Raw genomic sequence first — 11987 nt, 5'->3', positions numbered from 1 at the left:
TTTGAAAGCCTGTTTTTGCGTAAAAACAAGCGGAAAAGACTCTTTTTGTATTAAATTTATTGGAGTCTAGTACCAAATGATGGGCGCGTGATGTTTTTATCATCTTTAGTTCGCAAGGTTTTGCGGAACAATTAATATTGTTTTTATAAAACCATGCCTCAGCGGGCCTTTCAGGTAGCGCGTCCCGACCTAGGTGCATTTTAACTTCAGTAGCTCGAAGCGGCGCGTCCGCCGGGGAGACGGGGGTTCACCCCTGTCGAAGCCAAAAATAGAAGTCACGTGCAGTTTCTCGAGTGGCCGCTGCGGGAGAAATGGTGGCGTTGTGTTCGTCATTAGCTCGATGCTCGGAGACAGATTGGGGCCATATTTTTAGGGCTGTCTCTATGGGAGTTTCCCAACTGAGTGTTTTAGTAACGTTGATCGTAGCTTTGGAATCGGGTTGCCATCATCGATGAATTTACCGGGCTTATCGGATTTTTGAGTGCGAAGCTGGGCGTCGCGCCGTACGAGGACACTCCACGCAAGCGCCGCGACGCGTCTCTACCTCAGTCCGCTTCGACTGCCGCGGAAGATTCGTCTCCCGTAACTCCGCCACCGGAGCCACCTCGGCGAGTAGGAGCTACAAACTGGTGAGCGGTCCCGTTGGGCAAAAGCTGGGTCCCGTCGCCGCACTTCACTCGAACAGTGAAAAGTCTGTCACAGCATTAAAAGAAAATAAGGGTTAACCTGGCTCCTCTTACTGCTTTTAGTTGACCGGGACCGGGGGCACACAAGTGAAAATACGATACGCGTTGACTGCACGGATCACTTGTCGTCTGCTCGCGATGGTACGTCGCGGACGCCGCTGGGAGGCGCGCATGAGCGACAAGGCGTTGTTTTCGCCCTTTTTGAACTTTACTTCGCAACTTTATTAGCTCTATAAAAATGACTTGTTAGACAAATAATGACGGCTAACGTGTGATATACTTTATTTCGCTTCAAAATTCCTAGGACGGCTCTCGCCAATCACGAAACCCAGAGAATGTGACGTATACACTCCGTGCGGGAACTATAGGGGGCGCTTTGAAAAACGCGCGCAGCGCCGCTAGCGGAGGAGCTGGCGTTCGACCGTGAGGCGCGTTCAGCAGCCTGCGGCGCCTTTTCACATGCCAAGCTGTGGCGGCGGAAGCGCGCACGGACGAAACTTTTGCTTTTTGAGCCGATACGTTGAGGGTGACGTTGCATGAATGCTGGGACAGACCTAAGAAGGGCATTTAGCTGTTCTCCTCTTCTTATATATTGAGTTTTAGTCGTTATTTGGGGGAATTTCTCTAGTTGCGGCCAAAAAAGGAGTTGGAGCAATTTTACGAAAAGCAAGACGGCCGCCACCATAATTGCTTTGAGTGGGAAATTTATTTCGTTCGTCGCTGTAAACGTAGGACTGCTGGAACGATGATATTGGAGGCGAGTGAGATGTCCACTAAGTTTCTGCACGAAGTGTGCCAAGTTTCATTAAGACAGCAGGTGTGAAAGTTGTTTCTAATAATGTTGTGTTATAACGGGCTGTGCAAAGTGCAGATTTGGGCACACAGGTGCTTGGACTTGACAGTAACATGACACAGCACTTATTATACAAAAAAAAAAAAAGGTGGCACCAGGTGAAAATTTGGTTTGGGCGGCATAACTCAATGGGAACCGGTTTTGACCGTGAAAAGGCTGTCAAGGGAATACCACTGGTCGGTGGAGGTGGAGACTTTAGAGGTAGGAAGGGACTAGTGGACTGTACTTCCAATTGAAACAACTTTACGAAAGGTGGTTCCAAAGCCGAGAAAACGAAGTTGTCGGCCAACACACGGTTTGGCCGCCAAGGGCTTTTGCGGTCAGCTGTTGTGTAATAACCTGTTGTGCGAGGTGCGGATTATCGGCGCACAGGTACTTTGACATGACTGTCACGTGGCACAACACTTATAACAAAAATAGTTGGCATAGCGAAACCAGGTAGAAATTTAGTTTGGGCGGCGTAACTAAATGGGAACTGGCTTTGAAAGGCTGTCAGAAAATACCACTCATGGTGGGAGGTGCACACTTTACAGGTAGGAAGGGACCAGTGGACGGTACTTCCAGTTCGAACCACTTTGCGATAGGTGGCTCTAAAGCCGAGAAAAAAAATTGTTCTCTACAGAACTCGGGGTGTCAGTGTTTCCACATCCAAAAGGAGGCTGATCAAGAAAGAAAGCACACCACATAAACTTCCATACTCAAACGCCGATTCTCCAGTGATTCTGAGTTTCATGGTAGTTTTCTTTAGATTTATATTTGTCACTTTCTTTACCGTTCAAATCTTTCTTCATGAAGTACAGATTGCGTGCCGTATTTGTCCGGAAATATCATCGAAAGGTACGATGGGGACGAAACTTCTTTGAAGGGCATTCCTCCAACGAAATTGGCACTGCATACCCGCGAGTGTGGGATGGCATTTCAGTTCGTCCCATCGGCGCTGACACATGTGGGCGTTACTGGTACGAAAACAAACGCAGAGCGCAAAGCGGCAGTGTAGAATATGTCAGGCGTGCCGACACAGTGGCAGACATGGTCGAGACACCAAATTTCTCGCGTCGTGCGGCACGGCTCCATCGTTGTCGCTGTCCCACAAAACATCGGCCAGGTGAAAAACTGTGAAACTTTGTCCGCACGAGATACGACGCATAACTATTGAAGCACTTAATGACGCAGCACAGGCAGCACTTCATGCTGTGAACCCAGCGCAACAGCACCACTCCGAGTTCAACGCGTACCAACGTACGCCGGCGTGGTTTCGGTTTCGTTTTCTCTGGGATGCTCACTGCCTACCTTCGGAACCGGCCGCGCGGCGGCGCGCCAGTCGCGTCGCACGGAGTCGAGCGCCGTTATGCGCGCGCATTCGGCACCTCGCGGCGCCACCGTCGGAGGAGGTGTTTCCGAGTTGTCAAATTAAAATACGATGCGCTAATATTTTCAAACTCTTTCGTTGTCCACTGGGTTTCCGAGACCACTAGCGTGTAGAAACCGCACAAAAAAGACGACGCTCAAATACTGTTGGAGGGCCCCTTTAAAAGAGAAATCTGGGACTGATCAAAAGAATTGGTATTCATCCCGTACGACACGCCCGACCACCAAGCCGATTTGCACGAAGATGTCGCCGAGCCGTCGCTCCCTTCTCGTGGCTGAAGACATCGCTCGCGCAAACGTCAAGCACGACGTGTCTACTTCGAGTTGCATATGCACGCGTACGATTTCTTTACAAGGTGAGAATGTCGCCAATGCGTGGTGCATCCCGACTTTGACCCGGGAGTGCTTTCGCTAGAGGAAAATCGGCAGCAAACTTTCCAACTTACAGTTTATCGGCTGAATTATTGCTAAGGCAAGAGATCCCTTAGTTTGAATATGTTCAGTAGCTTAGTGGGAAAGAGGTCCGCTTCACACGCCGTAGGACCGGGTTCGATCCCCGTGGAACTTTTTTTTTTTTAATATGTTTTTTGATGTCTACATCTTTTTTTTACAATTATCACTGAAGAAACAAAAAAAAAAAAAAGAAACAAATGTTGTGGACGACACGTCGCTGAATTAAATGGTATGGGATTTCCTTTTTGACACCTGCGAACTCAATGTAATCACTTTCCACAAAATGCAAGGAGCATATAAATCAGGTAGCGTCCGCTTTCCGAGGTGCCCGTAAATGGTCTACAGGAATTGCAGCCAGCCATTGGTCCCGATCCCGTTGATCTTTCGGAAACTCTGTCGCACAATGCCACTTCTGTTTCGGACGCAGGACATGTGAGCCAGCTCTTCACGCAACATCTTGGGTGTATTCTTTTCGAAGCCGATCAAAATTCGCCACGGGTACTCACTACTCATCTCCAACTCCTCAATGTACAAAACAACTCATCTTGGAGTACAGAACAACGAGCGGAACATACATGACTGCAAAAGAATCCCACGGCGAACAGTTCCCGTACGCCGCATGTCGTCTGCTACAGAAAGGAGAAAAAAAGAAAAAAGTACACGGTCGGGTGTAGCCACGTGACTTCCGCCACTAGCTCTCTTCTCTCCGCTTCTCCGACCTCCGTCGGGTTTCAGTTTCGGTTTCGAGCAGTTGCGTCTTTTGGCTTTATTAAAAAAATACGCTACTCTGTTGCAAAATATTAATTGGGTAGTCCTCCGACACCATAATAAAGCGCCTGGCAAAAAATTAAAAAATTTTTTTTGGGGGTGTCAGTGTCCCTAGTTTCGCTAAAAAAAAAAACAATTTTCAGTTCATTTAAATATGTTGTGCATGATAATTTCACAAGACGTAAAATATTTCTAGTTTAGAATACGCGATAGCGCAATTATCGTTTCACAAACAAGGAACTACGTTTTCTATTTGCCTTCCTCCGCGGGGGGTGAATTTCCCGTTCCCCAGGGATGCGCGGAAGCGCACGTATCTCCGCGCGTTGCAGGCCGGCTCCTTCTATCCGCAAACGTGGCGTCGGTGGTGATCGTCGGAATGGACGGCCTGGTGAAAGCTCATCGTTCCGCGTAAAAGCGCTGTCCTTGACTGTGAATTTTCGTCGTGTGTCGCTATGATAACCCAGCACGTACTAGAAGGGAACATCCACCTACTCGTGCGGCGATGTCGTGGCGGCACTCTCAAGATAGCAGAAACGCCCGTGCCGTCGTGTTTGTTTACTTCGACTACAGTGGTGCTTTCTAAGCATTTTATAAGTGATTTTCTGAAAATTTCAATGGGAAAATGGAGCCCATTTTTGGCCCGTTTTCGGTTTCTGGTGTTTGAAAACTCCGCCGGCCGCCATTTTTCCATTGAATTTTTTAGAAAATCACTTATAACTTTTGATTAAGTTATCGGATCGGGCTGAAACTTTGGCATCTGGTTGTGACCTCTAGCTCTACCTTTGGGCGGAGAATGAGCGTTCGTCGATGCCTAGTTTATTTTTTGCGGTAAAAAAGACCGTGTAAATTTTCTCTTGTGACACCCTGTAGACCGCCGAAGCCGCATCGGTTCCGACCGTCGACTCGAAGTCACTTAAAGGGCAACTCCGGCCAAAACTCAAAATGAATTAAAGGGCCCATGAAACGATTTTTGGGTTGGGATAAATCATTTTAGATTGGGATTTTACTAATAGCACATCGTTCAGTGGGCCAAAAGAAAAAAGGTAGAAAGTCAAAAGCCTGACTTTCAGTGCGAAAATTTGAAAACAGAGCGGACTATTTCGTACCTCCTCCCCTTCGCAACCTCTCTGCCTTTTCACTATGATACATCCGCGGTCCCAAAAGCGCGACATCGGGTCCAAACTGACGTCACACGCAACCGGACCTCACTTATTCCCTTCACCCCTAAGCTGACATTGTGGTGGAAGCTACGCGCTTGCCGGACCAATCAGCCGCCTCCCTTTCATCACCTGACTTCTGTCTCTGCAGCCACATTTGCCACGCTCACGTGGCAAGTGTGGCTGGCCCAACGAGCACGTAGCTTCAACAGCACTGTCAGTTTCGGAATGAACGGGGTGGGGAAAGCAACTTTTGTCTGAATTTTGAGCGACGGGCTAATCTTCTAGGGGGAGAATGGATGTGTCCGGGATTACGCAAACGAGAGTGCGAGCAAGAGGGGACTCCCCCTTTTCGTCTTCTTGAACTGTTTGGTGGAATGCGCGATTTATGAGTTGAGGAGGAAAGCTAAACAGGATAAAGTTGGAAAAGCGTTTCATGACCCCTTTAAATTACTGGTATCGTTTTAGTGACACAAAATACGACCCCAGCCAAAATTTCACGTCCGTGGGACGCCGCATTCTCAACTAATACCCATAATAAAAATGCGACCCGCCGCGAGCCGCTGCTCCTTAGCGGGCGGCCAACGGGTTGCCGATCGCTAAAGCAACATTGGGCCGTGATGTCAACATCGTTATCTTTTATTTCCTCCGTTCCGGACGGGCGCACGGCGCAGCCGTCGCGCGCGCTTCTTGGTGCCGCTACCACCGCTACTTCGGCTTGTGATTGCGTCTTTAGCCGTTGCTAGCTTTTACCTGTAGCCCGTGTAGCTTCGGTATAGCCTTTTGTTTATTTGCTTGTGAGGACTCCTAGACTCGTTTTAGCGAGCAACTCGGTGCGCCCAAGACTGCCCAGCTGTTTTTCGAAAGATGCCGAGTACAACTTAAAGCGCTGTGGGCTGCTCAAACAACCCGCTGCGCAACCCGGGGGTGCTTTTTCACAAGTTTCCAACGGATCGGAAATTGGAGAAGGTGTGGGTGAACGCTGTTCGACGAGTGGACTTTGGAAAGCCTTGGACGCCGACCCCCAGATCGATGCTCTGCTCCGATCATTTTTCGCCAGAGAGTTACGAACGAAACCCACAGGTGTTGGTTGCTTGTGGCTTGTCAGCGAAGGGGTCGAGGCTTAAAAAGGATGCCGTGCCGTCGCTCTTTGCCCATCGTACATGTACAGAAAAGGTAAACATCATAAAAGTATCTTGACCAATAAATAAAAGTCATTGTCAAGTGCAGTGTTGAAGATTGAGCATTCACGCTCCATTGAATGTCTGTTGAATGGGGAATGGTGGGCATCTACACTGTTAGCAAGTCCCGTGTATTTGGCGAATATTTGGGGTGAAAAACACGCCATTTACACAAATTACCATAAATTTACACGATGAGTAACGGATAATTCGTTCAGAAATCATGCGAGGTTGTAAAAACCGTGTTTTGGTTCGGTCATACACGCATAACCGTGTAGCCGACCTCGAAAACACGCATCGCCCCCGGCGACGACCGCGGCACTACCGGCTATCGAAGCACCGGAATGCTTGGGGACACACTTAGAAAGGACCGTCGAGACAAATGCCGCGGAAAGAAACATGTCTCGGAGACAGATATGCACCAAAAGCAATTGCGCCATGTCGCAGGACGTTGGCGAAACCCACACTTACCGGGCTCGCCGCCATCTTCTGGTCGATGGCAATGCGGCTCGCTTCATGTCGCCCATGTTTGTATTTAGTTTAGGGGTCCTGATAACAGTTTCTTAGACACCACAAATAAAGTTATGGGTCTAATTATTCGTTCCAAACAGTTAAAATGGATATAAAAAGCGTATCCTCGATGTGAACACGTGACATTGCAGTTGGTTTCGTTTTTGCTTCAACCTTCAACTGCAAGCGATCTGGACACGGCGCAAGCGCAACGCCGATGTACGCTGGAAGCAAGCGCCGGTTGGCTCTCGTTGTTTTTGTTTGACCGGAGAAAATTTGGCAAGTACGCATGGCGTCGCTACTGTTTTGGTTTGACGGGACGCGAGAAGCTTCGCATAGAGCTTCGGAGTTTGCGAGCACATAGTGAAGACGTGACCGGAGAAGGGCCCCTGTGATGTTCCTGGAAGACGGAAAGTAGCATTCGTAATCGTCGTGTGTGCTTTGAAAGCGAAGGGAGTCACAGGGTCCACGAGTTCGCAACCACAAGCCAAGGTTCACGACAGCGCGGCGTTGACTTCGACGATCTCGTTCTGTTTGGTGCAACCCGGGGATGCGAAAAAGAGCTGAAACATTCGTCGTGTGTGGTGCGGTGCTTTGTATTCCGGGTCTGTTTGAACCACGCTTTTAACACGGAGCGCAAATTGTTTGTTGCGTGGTGGAGGTTCAACGGGTACAGTCCCGTCGTCGTCAGCTGATCCGGTCCAGCTGGTCCGGGAGGACGCAGCGAGCGCTTTTAACCCCTTGCCTACTCATTTTTTTTCTTTAAAGATCGTACAGAAAGCTTTATTTAAATCAAGCAATTTGCGTCAAAATAAAGAAAAACGTTTCCTTGACTTTCAGGCGTAGTCTCGTGCTCTATACCAGGACTTCTGGTCGTTTCCTCTTCTTCAGTAGTTCTTCACAGTATGATAGAAATCGAGAGGGTAGCAGAAACCTCACATAGGACATCGTTTTGCCGAAAATTGGGGTCTCCACTATGGACCTTTGGACCAGTTCATTTTGACTGTGTGTTCTTTCACTTGCGTCATAATGATGCACAAGGCAAAGTATGCCTTTATCTCATCCGGAGTGGTGTCAAACCATTGCTCTTCATAGCATTTCTTGGGACGATCCTTGTCGCCCATCTCTTGTTCGGCGTAGCGATTTGTCTCAGCAGAGACAGACACCCAAAAATCATGACTTGCGAACACGCAAAAGGTCGACAAGGCGCTTGTCTTCTCACCAAGACTGCGTTGAACCCTTGCTGACACACCTGGGGTTTCTACAAAGGTGAACTGAGCAGGCTGGTTGTCCCTCTTCTCCCAGTTCCACTGACGTGCAGACGCCGAAGTCGATGAAATGCTTCCAGGATTCGCATCGTTTTCAACACTTTTCTCACTGTCCGTTGAACTCTCATCGGATTCCGAGTAATCGGAAAGGCAGCAGGATTCGTCGTCAGAAATACTGGCACATTCATCACTTTCAAAACGAAGTCTTTGTATATCTTCGTCCGCCAAAGCAGACCTCAGCGCCGAAGACATGTTGTTGGCGCGCTTGCTTACAAAAGCGCGCTTACTTTTTGTCAATGTAGCGCCCTCTCTCTGTCAAAAGGCAAAGCAAACAAGAAAAGAACTCAAGATAAACAGGAGCAACAGGGATAGTGCTGCCATCTGCCGCAGAGCTCACAAAACAAGCTCTGAAACCGAAACACGAGTCACACTCGTGGTCGGGTTTTATGGTCCGTAAATGGCGGCACGAGTGACACTCGTTATTAGTAGGCAAGGGGTTAAAAGTAAATGTTCCCTCGTTCCGTTTCAAACTGTGGAAGTATCCCGACACATACCGTGAGTAAGAAGCAGCGGGCGTTTTCAACAAAATTACGTTGTTTTAATTGAATAATGGACTCCTGATTGTTGTCTTAAATCTGCCGTTTTTTATGCTTCGTGTTGGACTGCGTTTGCATAGCGACGCACACCGCTCGAGTATGATTCGGTCCTGCAACGAGTTTGTTGCGGCAATCATGCGGCGTGAATAAATAAGGGCAAGGTTTCCTACCTGCCCACAGATGCATGTACTGAGACCATTTTTTATGTTGTGAACGTAGTGCTCTTTCTTTATTTTGGAAGACGCGTTGGTGCATTTATTATGGTACAATCACTTGAGAGTTGAGAAATTAGAAAGCGAGCAAGCTTTCTCAACTTTGTCTCTTTCTCTCTGGCACTGCCCTGTTTCAGTTTCAGTAGGCATATCTACTAGCAGGTACAAACTGCTCTAAAGCAGGTATAAAACGGGAAGCTTAGGACGGTGCGGACTCCGTGTTTCGCGCTTTTCGCAAGGTGACAAGGTAAATGCTTTTGTGAGATATGCGGAATATGCAAGCGATTTTGTTACGCCCGTCGTTTGCGTCTCTCCAGCAAAACGAATAAGATGATCTACTACAAAGGCGCAATCACAAGCCAAGATTTAAGATAGCAGTCGCTTGCTTCGGTGATCCGTGTAGCTGTATTTTACCCTGCTCTCTGCAACACCGTGTCATGACGAAGAGCTGGAATGGTCACGGTTTGTGCTGGCCTCCCGGTGGACAGAAACCCGCGTCGCCCGCATCGGCACCGAGTGCGCTTGGGCTGTTGATGCTCCAGCCTTTCATCCGCGGCTTGTCGCCAGCTCATCCTGCTGCTCAACGGTGAGGAAGCGGCGAGAGTAACCTCGGAAGTGAATGTAAATCCTCGTTCATTCAGTTATCTGGTGTCAAAGTGTGGAAGATGTCCAACGTGTACTGAGGGCGGGAACTACGAGCGTTTTGCCTTGCTTTTATAACCGAAACCAGAACAACGAGATAACTGTCTTGCGCGTACTCTAAAATGACGGAAGCAATAAGTTTCAACAGGTCGAGTATGTCACCGGGGATGTAGGCGAGACGGTGCACACTGTTTAAACGCTTGCAGTATCCACGAGTGGTACCAGGAAAGCGACGTCAACAGAGAAGGAGCTCGCGATTCAGCATAATACACTGCTACGGGCCAGTGTATCTTCAAAGTTCGGGATGGTGGCAGTATAAAAAAAAGATGCATCAGCGCCCCACACCAGTGTTCACGAATAACACCGGTCACAAACTCCCAAGCCCCACCGCATCAAAACGCCCCAAAAGTGAAGGCGTCTGCTCCCGTGCTGCAACTAGCGGAAGTGAAGTGTTGGGCGGATGTCCGGATGTCCTTCACAAAAATATATAAAAAATGCTTTGCGCAAGGATCATTTTCATTTATTATTGTATACGTAATGACAAAATCCCAATAATTTGTTTTTCTATCTGATTCATGCTAGTCGGACTGCTCATAACACTGGTCAAGCAAGAAAATAACAAAAATTTGAACTTTTTCATGACCGGTTTAAGATTTATTGTTAACATATCATTATTTATTGCAACGGACTAGCATTATAGATTTTGCCTCCATACTTTTTAAATGCAAACAGTTCTAACACACGGCTGTCCATTGCGCCGTGTTTTGTGTATTCTTCTATAAATCTGTAATGGTCAGTGACCAAGGAGCTCACCCGCACATGTCAAGCGCCGCGGGGAGAAATGGATATCGAGTAGGAAGTGTCGGGCGCTGTGTCGGGAGTTGTGTCGGTTGTTGTGTTTGTGTATAGACCTTTTCCACAAGGGCGCCGCCATCTTGAATTGACGTCACTTCCAGTATGGGCGAAAACGTAACTTTGCCGTTGCCACGCCAATAGAAGACATTTAGGATATAAGCCTAACCGTCACACATTCTCGTTTTGGCTCGCCTCTATTTTTTTACTAGTTACAGGTTGAAACGTTTTACTTTTTTTTCGTCGCCCATACTGGAAGTGACGACAATTCAAGATGGCGGCGCCCTTGTGGAAAAGGTCTTGTAGCTGTGTGCTGTGTTGCCTGCGCTGTATGTAGGGTTGCTGTGTGGCCGTGGTCGTTCCCAGTGTTAACAGACTCGTCTTTTTTTTAAAACAGGCTGCTAGAAATCTCGATAGGTGGCGCAAGTTATCGCCCGATTCTAAATAGTTTGCTCAAGTTATTAATCCATGTGAGTTCGGCATTCGTTTTTTTTTTTTTTTTTTTGTCTAGCGGCTCGTTGAAGCTATTGACGCCGCCGACCGCCGACAACACACGTACGTACTAGGGAGCCTTCATGTGCGCTTTGCTAGGGTGATGCCACCCTTTGTAATACCACTCGCCGACAAACCAGCAGCCATTTTGTTCCTCGGCGATAATCCGTGGGGCTTATAACCCTCCCGGAAACAAGCACCTTATCTCAGAAGTTCGGAGCAGCGTTGTGGAACCCACGGAGGGAGGATTAGCATTTTCCCCCTCGGATGGGATTACCGATGGACACAAAGGCCACTTTCCGGCGCACGGGGAAACAATGAGAGGAACAAAATGGCGTTGGAAGAGGGTGTGGGAAAGGGAAACAAGCAGTTGGCATCACTCTATGCGAAGCGCACATGAAGGCACTCTAGTACGTACCTTTGCAAGTAGCTACGTCCGCCGCTTGGAGACTTTACTGTGTATAAAAGACATCGAACGAGAACTAACGCGCCCTGTGTGCTTTCAATTCGGCTGAAAGGCGCGCGGCTCGCTGGGCTCGTCTCTCGCCTGTTCTCGGCCGCTGGCCGCCATGCTTCATAAGGAACACGCTCGAAACGGTTTTGCGGAAGGCAGACACGGTGTAGCGTGTTAAGTTTACACAGCAACTCAAGGCCCGTTCACACTCTTGCGACCCCTTAAACCTAGGTTCCTTACAACTTCTTAAACCAGAAAACACACTGGCGCCATCTATTGGGAAGCAGTGTAAACTCGGCGGTCCGGCATATTTTTTTTTATTTCTCGCGCATTATCCTTTCTTTCTTGGCTCGAAAAACTTTTGTCAATGTTATAAACGAGCCTTTCTATGGGTATTACGCACATTTGACCTCGGAAATCCCGCAAAACCTTCGCTCTTGTGAAATGCAGTTCCAGGGTCACCGCATAGATGGCGCCACAATGCCAGTTTGTTCC

The sequence above is a fragment of the Ixodes scapularis genome, unplaced genomic scaffold, assembly GCF_016920785.2.
Source record: "Ixodes scapularis isolate PalLabHiFi unplaced genomic scaffold, ASM1692078v2 PGA_scaffold6__148_contigs__length_123643588, whole genome shotgun sequence".
Classification (NCBI taxonomy): Eukaryota; Metazoa; Arthropoda; class Arachnida; order Ixodida; family Ixodidae; genus Ixodes; species Ixodes scapularis.
This window is presented reverse-complemented; position numbering follows the sequence as displayed.